At 33.1% G+C, this 13484-nt stretch overlaps 2 non-coding genes across 2 annotated transcripts; both read left to right on the forward strand.

Moving 5' to 3' along the window:
• The first annotated feature begins 2958 nt into the window (after positions 1–2958).
• On the forward strand, positions 2959–3031 carry Trnav-uac (transfer RNA valine (anticodon UAC)). The gene has a single exon. It is a non-coding gene; the product is annotated as a tRNA-Val (tRNA).
• A 543-nt stretch (positions 3032–3574) lies between these two features.
• Trnav-uac (transfer RNA valine (anticodon UAC)) lies at positions 3575–3647 on the forward strand. The gene has a single exon. It is a non-coding gene; the product is annotated as a tRNA-Val (tRNA).
• Positions 3648–13484: the final 9837 nt, after the last annotated feature.

Genomic DNA, 13484 nt, shown 5'->3' on the forward strand with positions numbered 1-13484 from the left:
TATTGATGAGCAGCCAAGTTCATGAGGAATATCTTTAACGTGTACCCTTCTTCAAATCCCACCTTGAACTTTTAATCAAGCCTTTAGTCGAGATCTTCAGAAATGAATTTTCAAGTGTTCATTTGGGGTTTTATGCACACCCAAGGTATTTACGCTGGCATGATACAAAGATCAAGATTTGCATTAAAATTGTCTAAAAAATTTGGGTGTTCACTCGCGTAGAATGCAATTGCCCACAGAGGTAATAGAGCTTGTTTTTCTATATTAGATGAAAATTAGTGGAGGCTTTAAAGTCATTTATTCAGTAAATTATTTTTTTTCCTACTTAAAATAAAAGTTATAAATAAAACTACAAATACAGCTTAGACTATTTAACCTGAAAATATATTTGATAACAAAGCCTAATCTTTTTATGTAACCCCAATCTTCATGGTTTAAGGAAAACAACCTAAATATCTAACGAGCACTCTAGCGCTGAGCTGCCAAAACTTATTTTGAATTCCAATGTCCTGACTGATAGCAAATGTTCAAACTGGACTGTGTGATGTCATCCGCATATTGGCCAATCACTGGCCAATCACGAGTTTACGCGCCGTTCGAAAACCGCGAAAAAAAGCAGCAGGGAGCGACATTCTTGTCTATCCAGGAAACTGCGTCTATAGCGGTCGCTGCGCTAAGTACTTTTTATGCGATTTGTTTCATCTAAAGACAATGTTACCCTTACTAAAATGCTATCTTAAATTAAGTCACATCTCTATTTTATGTAAGCATAACTAAGTATACTTCTTTACATTTTCTAAAAAAGTTAATCAAAACACATTACAGAAAAAAACAAATATTTTTTACATAGGCTACATAATCCCGACGCATTCCTTAAAAGAGAGCATTTCTATTTAACGAAAATTAAAACTTGGAAAGTTAGTTTTGACGTCGGTAAACAACGTTTTTTATACGACACGTATGACATTTTGATTCGATTGTACTTCAGCTCAGTCGAAAAATCTGTGTATGACACGCAAATTCGTCTAAAATCAGTTACCTTTAACGTAAGTAGGCTAATTGATGTTGTTTCTACCTCACGTTTAACGTTTTAATAGGGTTCCTTTGACATTTGTATCAACGCTAAACAATATTAATGAAATGTTTTAATTTATGTATAAAATAGTCTAAAACAAGTTGACCTCGATGTCAGGTATATACCCTTCTTCAGCGACAGTTATCATTGCTTTTTGCATATACGCCACGTATGACGTTTTGAATTGGTTATATTGAAGATTGTAATAACGTTGAAAAATAACGTTATATTAACGTTAAAAATGACGTATAAAATAGTCTAATTCTAAACACAAGTAAGCTTCGATGTCAGTATTTACCGTAGTTTTTATGTCACGTGAAGTTCTAATTAGATTGCATTGTTGTTAGTTACAAACCAAAAAATAACGTTGTTAAAACGCTTAAAATCACGTCCAAAATGCTGTCAAAGAAGTTAGCTTTGACCTTAGAATTCAACGTCATTTATACTTCACGCGTGACGTTGTCAGTTAGTTGGATCTTATAGTTTGTCGCAACGTCAAGAAATAGCGTTATTAAAACGTTTAAAATTACATCCAAAACGGTCTTAAATAAGTTAGCTTTGACGTCAGAAATCACCGTTGATTGTACGTCACGTATGATTTCCTAAATTGGGTCCATTGTGGTTTCTCACGACAACGTATGAAATGAAATCAAGTTTACTTTGACGTGAGTAAATAACGTTGCATGTACGTCACCTATGACGTTCTAAATTGGTTACATTAAGGTTTGTAATAAGGTTGAGAAATGACGTTATTAAAACGTTAGAAATGATGTATAAAATAATCATAAAAAAATTATCCTTGTTACAAAAGGTAACGTTGTTGTTACGTCACGTTTCACGTTTTAATTATATAACAATGTAGTTAGTCAAAACGGTAAAATGACGTTATTATAAGCTTAAAATGGCGTCCTGGTCTCCAAGAAATTAGCTTTGATGTCAGAATTTAATGTTGATTGTACGTCACGTATCACGTTGTAAATTAGTTACATCAATGGTGGTCACAAAGTTTAAAAATAATGTTAGCAAAACGTTCGCTCTCACGTACAAAATAGCCTAAAAAAAGTTATTAGCCTCGAAGAAAGTAATTAACCTTGTTCGTACGTCACCTTTGACGTTATAATCAGGTTACATTGTGGTGCGCCACAATTTTTTTAAAGAATACCATTGTAAAAACGTTTAAACGACGTCAAAAGTGGCTGAAAAGACGTTAGTTTTGACGTCAGTAAGCAACGTTTTTTGTACGTGATTTATGACGTTTTAAAATAAGTTGCATTTGGTTTGTTTCAACGTTACGAAAGAACGTTAATCAAACGTTTGAAGTTACGTTAAAATTTGTCTATAACAAGTTAATTGTGACGTCAGAAATGAACGTGAATTCTACGTCACGTATGACGTTCTAAGCTGGTTGCGTTATAGTTTTACGGAACGTTAAATATACAGCGTTAATTAAACGTGTAAAAGACGTCTAAACCGGTCTAAAAATGTTAGATTTTACGTCAGTAATAAACGTTATTTTTATGTCACCTATATGACGTTGTAAATTTGTTTCATTGTGGTTCGGCGCAACGTTAAAAAATAACGTTCAACAAACGTTCGAAGTGACGTCCAAAATGATGTAAAACATGTTAAGATCGACGTCTGTAATCAACGTTGTTTGTACGTTACAAATGACGTTGAAATTTGGTCGCATTGCGGTTTTTCTTAACGTTAATGTTGACGTTAGTGCTACGTTTTACATTACGTTTTGATAACACGACCTCGACGTATTTTCTTAACGTTCGTTTGGACACATTCCCACAACGTTTACTTAGTTTAAAAAAAAACTCCGAACGTCGAAAAAACGTTGTGTGTTAGCTGGGCAATAGTTTAAATACAAATGAACCGTTTCCGTAGTGTAGTGGTTATCACGTTCGCTTTACACGCGAAAGGTCCCCGGTTCGAGCCCGGGCGGAAACATGCTTTTTTTCATTCAAGTGGTTTCTTGCTGTCTTTATATTAGTTACAAACTAAATTCTTTTCGCTTTATGGCTTATTTTTTCAGCTATCCAATGACCAATAGTTTAATAACAGAAAAAACGTTTCGTAGTGTAGTGCTTATCACGTTCATCCAACACGCGATAGGTCCCCGGTTCGAGCCCGGGTGGAAACATGTTAATTTCATTCGAGTGGTTTTCTGCTGTCTTAATTATATGAATGACATTAAATATCAATTTTAACGTTAGGGATATGTTGAGTGTAAATTGTAACACACCAACTGTTTAATATTTTATCAACCGTTTCCGTAGTGTAGTGGTTATCACGTTCGCCTCACACGCGAAATGTCCCCGGTTCAAGCCCGGCGGAAAAATGGATGTTTTCATTTGAGTGGTTTCTCGATGTCTTAATGCTATTTCCAAATAAATTGTTTCTTTTTGCTTCATGGCCTATGTGTTTTCAATTGTACAATTGGCTTATTTGTTTCAACTATCCAATGACCAATAGATTAAATACACTTGAACCGTTTCCGTAGTGTAGTGGTTATCACTTTCGCTTTACACGCGAAAGGTCCCCAGATCGATCCCGGGCGGAAACATGTTTTTTTTATTTAAGTGATTTCTTGCTGTTTTTATATAAGTTGCAAACCAAATTGTTCCTTTTTGCTTTATGACCTATGTGTTCTCAATTGTACAATGATCAATAGTTTAATGCCACTATAACCGTTTCCGTCACCCGCTTCGTCAACAGCCACCGAAGCACAGCGGTGAACTTACGAAAAAAAGCCCGTTTTGACTTCGGTGAAATTATAATTTTGTATCCCAGGATATAATCTCGCCCGATAGATTAGGTAAGTGTAAATCAGCGACGCATATCGCAAAAAGTGATAAATGTTAGGGTTGCCAGATGGCCTAAAATTCGAATAAAAAAACGATAAATTGTCCTAATTTTACCAGCTGTGTTCGACGGTTTGTAAATCATTAGAACAGTAAGTTTTCTGTCCTAATTTGGCTGAATTTATTTGGAACATTAAATGAAGTAAAACCATGGGCTCATGAGGCATCCAAACTTTGTTTATACCAATTTTGGCGCTGGTCTAGAATCCTACCACAACGCGCATTATTTGGGTTAGGTTGCGGGTTAGCGTTTGGGTTAAGGTGGGTCAAGTATTATTATTAAATAAAGAATATAATAATACTTGACCCACCCACACCCAAACGCTAACCAGCACCCTAACTCAAATTTTGTGCGTTGATTTCATAACTGTGGTAGGATTCTAGACCAGCGCCCCAATTTTAACAACATAAATCCAAAGATTGTTCGCGCTTCGCGCGAATTTGATTCGTAATTTAACAGTAGTTCTAAAATTTTTATATTTTGGTTGATATATCGACGGCTCGACGCCATAGTAAATAAAAATAACCGCGCTGGTTGGTCTACAATCCTACCACATTTATTTTAACAGTAACAAAACGAAATGTCAAAATTGAAACTGCAAGAAAGGCATACATATGTAAGAATAAGTATAATAATAATACTTAAGTAACTTGACCCACCCAAACGCTAACTCTCACCCTAACCCAAATAATGTTAGCAATATAACTTCCGGATGGAATGTATTAGGATTCTAGACCAGTGCCCAATTTTTATGCAACACTGAAAAAAAGTTGTCAAAATTGAAATTACAAGGAAGAAACAATTATTGGAGAATAAATGTAATGGTGCTGGTCCAGAATCCTACCTCTACTTGACCCAAGCACACCCAAACGCAAACTCACACCCTAACCCAAATATTGTGCGTTGATTTAATAACCGTGGCAGGTTTTTTATTTATTATAATTTCAAGATTGTAGACCAATATATGAATAATCCCTTGTGAATTGTGACACAGTCATTATTACATGGTTCAAGTTTTTGAAACATGTCCTTTAAACTCTTTGTGCGTCAACCCTTAATTGCACACCTTGACATCATAAAGTTTGTTTCTGTACAATTAGGAGGTTTCTTGTTAATTATATATCCAAATATAGGAAACAAAACCCAAAACTAAAAATGATTGAATGTAAAGGCGCGTTTACATTACAGCTGCACTGAGCAAAGCGTAACTTGCATTTAAATTCTGTAGGGCGAGCTTTCACGCTTTGCTAAACTCAAGCCCATAAAAAAAAAATTATGCCCAGTGCAGCTATAGAAAAACATTACATTTTTGAGCGATTTTTATGCCCAGTGCAGCTGTAGTGAAAACAATTTCACGCTCAGCTCAGTGCAGCAGTGTAAATGAGCCTCAAGAGAGTCCCATCCATACACACCTGTGACTGCATTTTATGACACTTTTTGCTGAGACTTGGTGTGTGCAGAGCCAAACTTTTAGGTGCGCAACCATGGTTTTATGTACACCAGAGGTTTAAAATCTACAATAACTCATTTTTTTTTTAAATAAGGTTTTCAAATTACTGATTCATATTTGCACACAATTCCAAATATTTGAATGTTGAACCTGGCATTCCCCGCAACTTTAATGCAGGACTAATATTCTATTGTAAAGATACATAAATAGTAGCCTAGAATGTAAAATGCATCACTACTTGTAATTGACTCTGGCATTGCCTTATAACTTACCAACATTTAACTGCAATTAGCTATAAATTATGAGCCTGGGTTGCTAAAACTGTTATATGGTCGTTGGATAGTTCGGGAACCTGGGAAACATTACCTTTATAGTTTTTTTATTAAACTATTTTGCTTATAGTAATGGTGGCATTTAGTTATTGAGTATATAAAATATCCGGTATCAGTATTAGAATGTTATATGTAGAACTATGTTGAAATTATATTAAAAAAACTTTCAAAATGATACCTACTTCTGCATGCGCTTTGATTTAAGTATTATAATGATATATGAAGAATCAAACATCCCTACCGATAACCAATGTTTGAAATCTGGGTTCTTAGGATTTTATCGAAGACTTGTATTTCTATGCCTGAAAATATTTTATTATCTGCAACCACATGTGTTTTCAATGCATTGTGCTGTAACATTACAATACAAAGCCATACAACCACTCTAAAAACAAACCTATTCTTTATTACTAGGGCGGTTATTTTTTTTTTAATGTTAAATTTTAACCTTAAAAATTGAAATTTTGACAAATTTTAACCCAAAAATATTTTTATTTGACAAAGTTTTGATCTATTTCAATACATTGATTTTTTTTATTGTTATTATTGTTTGAAGTACGGCATTAGTATTTTGTCGACGACAACTACCGGTCGAACACAAATCAGTTATTTTTCGATTTTATGCAAAACTCATGCAAATGATTAGTTGATATTTTTGTCATTTTGAAAAAGACGAACAACTATAAAAATCCTAAAGAAAAACAAGTCGCTTGTTTATTTAAAAAATGTTGTGTAAGCAGTTGAAATAAAAGGTAAAAATATTTGCAGAAAATTAACACAGACCTATTTATTGAAATAGGACATGGGATAATTGCACATGTCAAGCGAAAAAAACAAGTTCAGGCTGCATTTTTTATGAACTTGTTTCAGTATTTGCTTCACTAAATTCCTGGCCAATATGCTATACTGCTAATAAGATAACCATATGTTATGATTTGATTCTAACCAATGTCAATAACCCCACCCATGCCCCCATTCTAATAATGCTTCTAACCTTAGCATTAACAATTCTAGCAACAAGGCTTTCCTAACATTGCCCACCCTATCTTTGTGTGTGATCTCACCATGGACCATGGCGTTTCTCTGAAATTTTATTTTTTAAACCACCGATATCTAGGGCTAATATTTTTTGACGTAAAAAAATGAGAAATTTTAATGTAAAAAATTGAAATTTTGACCTATTAGAAATACATTTGATTTAAACAACTTTTTGTTGTTTGAAGTACTGCATAAGTGTCTCGGCGTCGTCAATCACACGTTTTTGATGTTTATTTACTACCGGTTAAAGACAAATTTGTTATTTTTCAGATTTATGCAAAACTAGTTAAAAAATACTTATAGTTGATATATTTATCATTTAAAAAAGAAAAAACAACTATAAAAATGCCAAAGGAAACAAATCGCTGTTTTTTTTAGAAAAATGTTGTGTAAACAGTTCAAATACAAGGTAAAATAATTGCAGAAAATTACCTAGCATATTATCGAAATAGGAAATGGGATAACTGCAAATCATAAGGGAAAAAACACAGCAAATACCGTTCAGTACATTTCTCAAAATCAGAAATACACTATATAGGCCTATTGGCCTAAGGCAAAAACAAAGTTCAAGCTGAACCTTATGCGATAAACTAGATCTGGGTGGTTAATTCTGCCGGCTCGCATATACCATAATATTGCTCTAATCAAGATATAATACAGTCAAAATGTCATTGAATATAATTCGGAACTGATTTTTTATGATAAAATTTTTACTTTTTTTGACAAGTCAAAAATCTTTTTAATTTTTTTTCCCCTCTAGATAACCAATTAAACTTAACATTTTTTATCCCATAAATCCATGTGAAAAACCTTGATAAAAATCTCCATTTATGTTGTAAATAGTAACTTAAAGATATAACCTAGAAGTTTGTTCGTTTTTAAAAACTGCTTACTTATCATAAATAAACAACTCTCCTGCATTATATATATTTTTCCACTAATCATGGACAAATAGCTGCCAGTATTCCCCATGTCATTATACATTTATTATACAGTAAACAAAATTGTAAGTATTTGCTCCACTGCTCCAGATCAATCTTATTTGTCACCCCTTAGTGGATTAGTATAAGGTATGGTGCATAGCAATCCAAAAAGCTCTTACTTTTGACTACTTCTGAATATAGTACTTCAACTTCTCAGGTAGTTGCACTATGCAACTTGTGCCTTTTTTTAAAGCTTCGATTATATATACAGGTCATAGTATATATGCATTTTATTTTAAACTTAAAACCCAGCCAGAATTTAGTTTAGTTTAGTAAGCCTGTTTTAATCTGGTTGTCAATATGATAAATAAAACTTCAGTTTTATGATATTTATAAGTGAAGGAAGGTGGTTTAGTTAAGCATAACAATTACCTCTTAAAACTCCTATAAAATGTTTTTTATTATTGGAGACTATTCCTGTGTAATTTTTGTAATTCATGTTATATGTAAAAAAATATTATTACATTTCAGAGAAAACAAGATGTATTAACCTGTTGATAGTATTATATACATGACTTTATTTTGAAACAAAATCAAATCAGACCAACAAAAAGTTTTTGAGCATTTTATTTATACTAACAGGTAATATTTTGATATTAAAACTGCTTGACTTTTAGTAAAGTTAATTTTTTCCCCATATATTTGTTTTGCATGGTGGTAACAAAAACTTTAAATACTATTTGCACAACATGCTTTTTCAAACAATAAGCCAGTTCTAGGTAGACTATATAGACTAGTGTTTTTTTAACCTTTTTTTTGCATCAACCCAGATAATAAATGTAAATACAACAGCAAAGTTTTGGCGAACGAATTATCTTTACTGAAATTTTTTAAGTGAACAAAACATAAGACAAATAGCATAAATGAAGTTGAATTCCACCAATGTGGGCCGTGTGTGTGTTTTTTCCCCAAAGTATTCTCAAATTTTAAAGAAACCTTGCTCTGTGCTATTTGCAATTTAAGTCTAACTTGTTAAGGCAACAAACCAAATCAAATTGTGACCCAATTCTGGGCACGATACATCGGTTAAGAAACACTAATATGGAGCGAATGTCTTTTACGTGTGTATTTTCTTGGTCACCTATGCATTAATTAATATAGTTTAAATTTAATAGTCAAAAAACTACAACTTTGTTTTATAGAAAAGTGTCAACTATTTCAAAGATCTACAAATGTGGCAATTTGCTTGCTTAATGCTTTGATGATCATCACAGTCGCAATATCAGCAACTTTCATCAGCTTCATCAATCATTCATGAAAACTTACTCTGGGAAAGGACATAAAATATGATCTCTTAAAACTTTTTTTTGCAGAATGTCATGCATGAACTCCCTTACAGGTGAAATTTAAGCCATACCCCCGACCTATTTTAAATATTAAAAAAATGCAGAAATAATCTCTTTTGGAGAATCTTTTTACTATATATTTTTATTTGGTCAATGGCTAAGTGCCAGTGTGAAATGATGTCTGATTATATTGGCTTGAGGCAATAACATATAGCAATTGGTATATCTGTAGGTTGATCGATGCCAATACATTTCCAAATTAATATAGAAATAGTTTTTCTATCTTAAAAGATCATTTCTTTTAAAACAGTATAGGTTAATAATAGAAAATTGCCTTTGAACATTTGATAATTTGTTTGTTTAGCAAATTAATGACGTCTTTTGGTATCCGTTCAGATCGAGATCATTTTTTTTTAAATTAGGTACTGGTATTGGGATAAAAAGTATCCCGTGATACACCCCTAGACGTGAAAATTAAAGCATTTTTTAAAAGTTACGCCAAATTACTTAATTTTTTTTTTTTCGAATTGAAAAACACATTGAATAGAATTTTTTGTGTTTTGACCAAATCGTGTGGCCAGATGGCTTGTTCCGCTATAGATAAAACGTAGAGCGGTGGTTCTTAACCACAGGGTTCGGTCGAACCCTTGGGGTTCGACGCAGCGGTTTCATGGGTTCGGCGAGAACGTCCTCTGAAACATAAATGCTGTTATTTCAAGCTAAATTGGAATCTCTTTATGTGCCAAGGTGTCACGTAACGTTATAAGTTGAAACTTTGGCTAATATCACTATATAAATGCAAGTTTATAATTTGATTAGGCTATACAGTATGCCCAGTTTCAGCTACTAGGAAGAAGAAACGAATACTAAGTGAAAATTTTAGGTTCGACGAACGCTAGCAGAATAACATAGGGGTTCGACAGGTTAACAAAGGTTAAGAACCACCGTAGAAGTATGTAGCCTTGATTTTAGCACATTTGCACACGAGTTCAGTTGGCTTCAGCACGATCCATGTTTTTTGGCGTCACATAAAAATATAATTTTACAGGTGTTGTTTTTTAGAAGAAAAGGCGATTCCGATTTTTTATATAACAAGGCGATTTCCAGTTTTATTCAGTGAGTTTATTTAGTAGGCGTTTAAACGTCGACTTTGAACAACAAATTGAATAATGTAATTTATTTTGTTCTGTGACCCTCAACAAACGAAAAAAACACTTCAAACTCGTATCTTATCGCATTCTTAACCCTTATTTACCTTAACCCCTAGCGACCGAAATACACTGCTAATGGTCCCATTCCCTGTCCCAGCTAGTTTGGTTGTTACAGCTGCGATTTAAAATATATTCGGATCGGATTATGTCGCACTCGATTTTATTAGGGGTAGAATTTATTGAACAGAAGTTACTAGTCTGATGTATTTTTCATAATGTCACACTGGTTTTTGTGCGATGTGTTTATTTTATTACGTTGTATACGTTATTCTGTCGCTTTCACACAATTTTTTCTTTTTAATATATTTTTGTTTTGTTTTAGTAGCACTGTGTTCTCAATGTTATCTAGTTAAATACCGAAACGAAACATACCGTTGACGCAGTTTCACCTGTTACGGTCTAAAAAAAGATCTATACCTGTTACATATTTGTTTGCCAAAAGTGTTCACATAATCCGCTTAATGCCACAAATTTCTATCTCCTACCTTTCAATTTTGCACGTAGTTTTATTGCATAAGAGTAATTTTTATTCTGTGTCTAATCGTATGTAATAAACAAAACAATTGTTGTTTAAAGGCGGTGTTAGTGGTTTGTACATTGTTATTTCATGATCGAGGTCGACTCATTTATTTCATAATCGAGGTATACCTATCGAGATAGAAGTATTTATTTTACGATCGAGGTAGGTTTTACCTATCGAGATTGAATATTATTTCACGATTGAGATTTAGATTTCAAGGTCGACTGATTTATTTCACGATCGTGATCGAATCATTTATTTCACGATCGAGATCGACCTATTTATTTCACGATCGAGATTTAGATTTCAAGGTCGACTCATTTATTTCACGATCGAGATTTAGATTTCAAGGTCGACTCATTTATTTCACGATCGAGATGTAGATTTCAAGGTCGACTCATTTATTTCACGATCGAGATTTAGATTTCAAGGTCGACTCATTTATTTCACGATCGAGATTTAGATTTCAAGGTCGACTCATTTATTTTACGATCGAGAATTAGATTTCAAGGTCGACTCATTTATTTCACGATCGAGAATTAGATTTCAAGGTCGACTCATTTATTTCACGATCGAGAATTAGATTTCAAGGTCGACTCATTTATTTCACGATCGAGATGTAAATTTCAAGGTCGACTCATTTATTTCACGATCGAGAATTAGATTTCAAGGTCGACTCATTTATTTCATGATCGAGATTTAGATTTCAAGGTCGACTCATTTATTTCACGATCGAGAATTAGATTTCAAGGTCGACTCATTTATTTCACGATCGAGAATTAGATTTCAAGGTCGACTCATTTATTTCACGATCGAGATGTAAATTTCAAGGTCGACTCATTTGTTTCACGATCGAGAATTAGATTTCAAGGTCGACTCATTTATTTCACGATTGAGATTTAGATTTCAAGGTCGACTCATTTATTTCACGATCGAGATATACTAATCGAGATCTACTCGTTTATTTTATGATCGAGATTGACTCACTTATTTCACAATCGAGGTACACCTATCGAGATAGAAGTATTTATTTTACGATCGAGGTAGGCTTTACCTATCGAGATTGGATATTATTTCACGATTGAGATTTAGATTTCAAGGTCGACTCATTTATTTCACGATCGAGATCGAATCATTTATTTCACGATCGAGAATTAGATTTCGAGGTCGACTCATTTATTTAACGATCGAGATTTAGATTTCAAGGTCGACCTATTTTATTTCATGATCGAGATAGACTTTACCCATCGAGATTAAATATTGTTTCACGATCGAGATTTAAATTTCAGGGTCGACCTGTTTATTTCATGATCGAGATTTAGATTTCAAAGTCGACTCAGTTATTTCATGATCGAGATATACCTATCAAAGAGACGTATTTATTTCACGATCGAGATTTAGATTTCAAGGTCGACTCACTTATTTCACAATCGAGGTAGGCTTTACCCATCGAGATTAAATATTGTTTCACGATCGAGATTTAAATTTCAGGGTCGACCTGTTTATTTCATGATCGAGATTTAGATTTCAAAGTCGACTCAGTTATTTCATGATCGAGATATACCTATCAAAGAGACGTATTTATATCACGATCGAGATTTAGATTTTAAAGTCGACTCACTTATTTTATGATCGAGTCATACCTATCAAGATTGACTCATTTATTTAATGATTTTTTAAAAACAATTTTACATACAAAATACCTGTTATTCTTGCTATGGACTTCTTTTGTCTTTCTCGAAGTCTATGTTAAAGTGCCATTTTTCATCAAAAGTCATAATTTCATTTCATCCAGTGTCAACAAACACTTAAAATTTCAAATACTATTATTTTTTCTAAAATTAAAATAAAACATAAATATTTTGTACCATGTACTAGATAAAATGCACACAAACAATTTAGTACAAAAAAGCAACACATCATTACAAAATATTCCATACCCATTACAAAAATATCAGCACATATTATCAACTAACCAACTTGGCGATATCTTTAATTTACCATAAGCAACATGACAAACCTCGAGATATATGTGAAGCTTTATAGTTGTCTTGCGTGAATCTCCCGAAAACCAGGGAGTCAAAGCTCTTGACTTTTCTAGTTGAAAGTTTATTTTCTGAATGCAATTTCGGTCCAAAGCAATTTTAAAGATCCTATTCGACCAAACTGTGTTAAAACTGTTTAATAAAAGTTTCTGTACGAGTTTCAATAAATATCTTCTTTATTTCATTTTAACAGGCGGACTTCTCACAAAACATTATCGCGAATCAGCTATATCCTCGGTTTGAGACGGACAAAAATTGCCAAGTTTCTCTTTAGGATACAGTTACTTATCTTTTTATAAGTTAAAATCATGCTAATGTGAATTTCTTGCTTAGCAAGCTAGCATCGAGTTGAACTTCAAGTTACTTAAAGAAAATTAGGTTACAAAATGTTAATTAAGCAATGGACCTACCTCGTAAAATCTAAAAAATTGGTTTAGGTTCGGATAAAATTAAACTCAAATTTATCATAGCCTACGTTTAAATGCTAAATCTAAGTAATTCTTTGTTTTGCCTTATCCTAATAAAAATTGGCGGTGTAGCACGTAGTAAGTTCGTTAAAAGGTCAATTGGTTGTTTAGTTATAATCTTTAAACATAAAAACGTGGTTAAACAGGTTTTGCTGTTAAAACATGTAGGATTCCGCAAGGTGGCACCAGAAGTCATCCATTTTTAC

Source organism: Ascidiella aspersa, chromosome 3 (assembly GCF_963924565.1).
Source record: "Ascidiella aspersa chromosome 3, kaAscAspe10.2, whole genome shotgun sequence".
In the NCBI taxonomy this organism is placed as follows: Eukaryota; Metazoa; Chordata; class Ascidiacea; order Phlebobranchia; family Ascidiidae; genus Ascidiella; species Ascidiella aspersa.